We start from the raw sequence: 4,403 nt of genomic DNA, 5'->3' as shown, positions 1-4,403 counted from the left end.
GCTTGGATCCCAGTCAGGGCCTGCATGCAGGAAGGGCCCCGAGCCTCGCTCACAAGCCGTGCCAAGCCCAGGGCTCTGCAGAGCTGAGGCTGGTCCACACCAGCGTGGCCAGAGTGCCTACGGCTGGCCTCTCCTGACCGGTCAGTGCCCAGGCTCTCTGGTTGTGTTTCCAGGACCACCCCTGGGAATGTGGGGTGCTATGTCCAGCCAGTCCTGAGCAGTGATGGCCGGCAAGCGGTCTTGTGGGCCCAGCTGTCATTTTCCCATTGTGGGAGAGGCTCCGGCCATGTCTGTCCTGCATCTGTATCACCTTTCCAAGTCATAGGCTGTCCACCCCATTCCTGAATCTCTCACTAGTCACTGGACCATCTGGAGAATCAGAAACACTCATAGGTGTAAGAGAGGTTTGCAAACTCTAAGTCCTGTTGGAAAGCTTAATTATTAGTAAGAATAGTAAACACACGAAAGCAAAAACGGTAAGTAGTCAAGATGCTATAGAGTGAAAATATTGGGGGTGGGGGCACCACAGCCCCAAACAGTGAACTTGATCTCCTGGGAAGTTGCCCTGAATTGCAGCAGCCCTTGACGGTGGCTTAGAAGGCGTGTTGAAGAAATTCATTTCTAAAAGATCTGACTTCCTTATGAAAGTGAGTCCCCTCTCAGCACAGCAGGAGTTGTCAGACCTGCTGCCCCCCTCACTGATCCATGGGAGAGGGGCCACGAAGGACCTTGGAAAGCTGTCCATGCCGGGAGGTAGGAGTCGCTGGTGGGGAGACATCTCAGGCAGGCATTTTGCCTGACAGCTGCATCACTGACTAAAGGATCCCACTAGAACCCCAGCAAAGCCGCTAGAACCATGCTTCTTGCTCCTTGATTTTACATGATGTAGATTAGTATGGACTTAATTTCCCCAGAGTTGAAAAGACTTATCTGAACAAACTACAGCCGTTCTAAGGTGGTTCTCACCTCGCCACAGCCTACCCACGACACTAGTCTAGATTTCAACGTGAAGGGAGCCTCCCGGGGTCCTGCTGCAGGAATGTCCACATAGATGCCCACTGAGCCACGAAGCACTGCTGCACCCTTGGGAGGGACCCCGTGATGTCCAAGAACCAGTGAGGACTTTCTCTAACTAGGCTGTGGAATGTAAAAAGATTCCATTAAGCTGCTCAGAATTTACCTCAGTTTCCAAACCCTGTGGTTCTATTTAGTCAAAGGCACGTGTCCCAGGACCGGAATTTGGAAGCAGTCTCCACAAAGCACCAGGAGCTGCTGCAGAGTCTGACCTGTCAAGAAGGTGGGTCAAAGAAACAGCAGTGACTCTCCAGGGAACCGAAACTGGGACAAGTGGACTCCCTTCCACTAGAAGCTTCCACTATCAGAAATGAGGGCTCCTTCTAGGAAATGACAAGGGGTCACCGAGTTTTCTGCACTGTGGTCCAGCACCGGGAGCTGCGGGATGAGATCTTGATCATTCTCTATGCTAGAATTACTAACATTAGATGCAGAGATGAGATGTCCCTTTTGGAAAAACATGGACTATTTCCTTAGCTTCTCTAAAGAAGATGGAAGAAGAACAGGCAGAAACCTAAAAAGTGGAAAATTTGAGAGATTATCCTCTCTCTTAGCTCCATCTGCCCATGACACTGCCATTCAGGCAACCTGTGGGAAATAAGGAAATAATAAAGGAAAAGGAGGTCTTGGCAGGATGACAGAAAGGCAAAGACCCAGCAGCAGTGAGCAATTCTGTGGGGAAACTGGATGCCGAAAACCAACAAGCAAAGCTGGGCAGAGACTCAGGACGTGGACGGAAAAGACCTGAGGCTGAGGAAGGCTGAGACCCAGACAGAGCACAGAGCAGCTCTGAGAAGGACATATTCTCCCAAAGAGAAAGAGGCTGGGACTGGGCTGGACCAAGACTTCGCTTGTGACCACTGTGTTTAGGAGGGACCTGCAGGTGATCCAGTTTGCCCAGGACCGTTGTAGCTTTAGCACAAAAAGGCCATGTTCTGGGGGCCCCTTGATGCAGGCACACCAGGGTGACTGGCCCCTCGTCCTTCCCTCATGGATAAGGACCCTGATGGAGCAGGACACCTCAGGTGCCCGTGTTTCCTCCACCTTCATGTGTGTCTGTCATAGTGATTAAGGAAATAGCATGTGGCTCACTATGTTGGGGTGAACAGTGTCCCCCAAACTCATCTCCACCTGGAACCTCAGAATGTGACCTTGTTTAGAAATAGTCTTTGCTGATCTAACTAGTGAAGACGAGGTCATACTGGATGAAGGTGGACCCTAACCCAGTGACTGGGGTCCTCATGACAAGAGAAAAGGGAGAAGACCATCAGCAATGGAGTGGCGATGGGAGGAATGCACCTACAAGCCAAGGGATGTGAAGAATTGCCAGGAACCAGCAAAAGTGGAAGAGGCCAGGAGGAATTCTTCTCCAAAGCCTTCAGAGGGAGTGTGGCCCAGCCAACACTTGGTTTCAGACTTCTAGGCTCTGGAACCATGAGAGAATACACTTCTGCTATTTTAAGCCACCCAGTTTGTAGGATTTTGTGACAGCAGCCACAGAAGATATAGTTACCGTGTCTTATTTGGTCCTAATTAACTGCTCACCACTATCTTTCTGTGGTTCCTCTCAATTCTGTGAAATAAAACCAGGTCAGCCTTGAAAAGGCAGACCCACCTGGATTGGATGGACCCCATGGATGCGAAGCTTGCCCCATGGGTGCTCAGACAAAACTCACTTCCTGGAGCCCTGACTCAGGGGTACCAGTCAAGCACACCTGATCATGGCATCTGGAAGGAGGCACTGGTCCTTTGGTCAACCCTTAGTCCATCCTGTGTGTGGGCATCTCCAATGGACCCTCAGTAAGGGGGGGGATGCTCAGAGCTACTGAAAAGCATCCATGTGGCTGTGAGGATGGAGGGGCATTCAGAGCTCCACCTACACTTCTTCATGTCCTCGAGGACCTTTGGTACAAAGCACACAGTCTACGTCCCTGCGGACATGAAGGATGGGCAAACTTTGCCATCTGCTTCTCCTCCCCAGACATCTGGCTGAGTCCTGGTCTACCACTACAAAGTCTGTGGGGTTCTAAGTGACTCTTCCCAAGGTAACAGGTGATGACCCACCTGAGGACTCTGAGAAGCTTGTGTTCTGCAATGTGGGCTCTTACCTCTCCCCCTGGAGAGAGTCTTGGCCTTGGATGATGTGTCAGTCAAGGTTCTCCAAAGAAATAGAACCAACAGAAGATAGATGGATTGATAGATAGATACATACATACATACATACATACATACATACATACACAGATAGAGATTGAGATACCAAAACAGCAAAAACTAAGAGAAGTGAATGGCTATTCCCCTTGTTTTAAGAGAAGTTCAACATTATCTATCTTTCTATCTATCTATCTATCTCTGTCTTACATATATATTCTACATTTATATTCTATATATAGCTATATATATAGATATAACATAATGTTATATCTATCTATCTAATTTTTTAAATAAAAAATACTTTTTCTTTAAGGAATTAGAACCCCCAGTTGTGAGGCTAGCAAGCCTGAAACCCACAGGGTAAGTCAACAGGCTAGAAACTCGGGTAGGAGTCAGTGCCACTGTCTGGAGACAGAACCTCTTCTTCTCCAGGAAACTTCAGGAACATCTGAGAAGACACAGTCATCCTATCATGAATTGCATAAAGGAAGCCTTTTATGATAGATGCTGTGACAATGACCCACGCAGGAAATCGAACCTGGAAAGAATACTCATTTATTCCTCTAGCCCTCTTGAGATTAAACAATTCAAAAACCCAATTCTTTAAACCGTATCTGGAAGGAGACCAAAAGGAACTGCCCAGGTACAGCCTGTGTACATAAATGAGGCCGCACACTGGGGAGGCTTTGTTGATTTAGTGAAGGAGCTTTCTGAGTGCAAGTGTGTTTGGTAAAAGTTCAACAATGATGCCTGAAAACCCAGCAACTACTACAGAACCACAGCTCGTTGTCTGGCAACCCCGCCAAGCTTTAGAAAGAAAGAGCTCTCCGGGCACTCAATCGTGAGACCGGCTGTGGTTCCGAATGCACAGCTTGGGTCAGACCTGTTAGAAAACTGATAACTTATTTGCATAGCATCGTGCTTGAGGTAATCGGCCAACAGTTCCCCCTTCCCTTTTATCTCTGGATTTCCACTCCATGCTCTGTCCAGGCATTGAGAAGCCTCAGAGTTATTTGTTTTATCTGAGCAAACAACGATTTCCATTATGATCTTAGTTCAACTCTTCTGAAACCTTGGAAAAGGCACACACAACATATATTTTGATATTTATGACTGCTGTGAGCACAAAAACAGGAGCGTCCGGTAACTCGATCATTCAGAGTAGCTGCCACACA

Source organism: Eschrichtius robustus, chromosome 2 (assembly GCF_028021215.1).
Source record: "Eschrichtius robustus isolate mEscRob2 chromosome 2, mEscRob2.pri, whole genome shotgun sequence".
In the NCBI taxonomy this organism is placed as follows: Eukaryota; Metazoa; Chordata; class Mammalia; order Artiodactyla; family Eschrichtiidae; genus Eschrichtius; species Eschrichtius robustus.
This window is presented reverse-complemented; position numbering follows the sequence as displayed.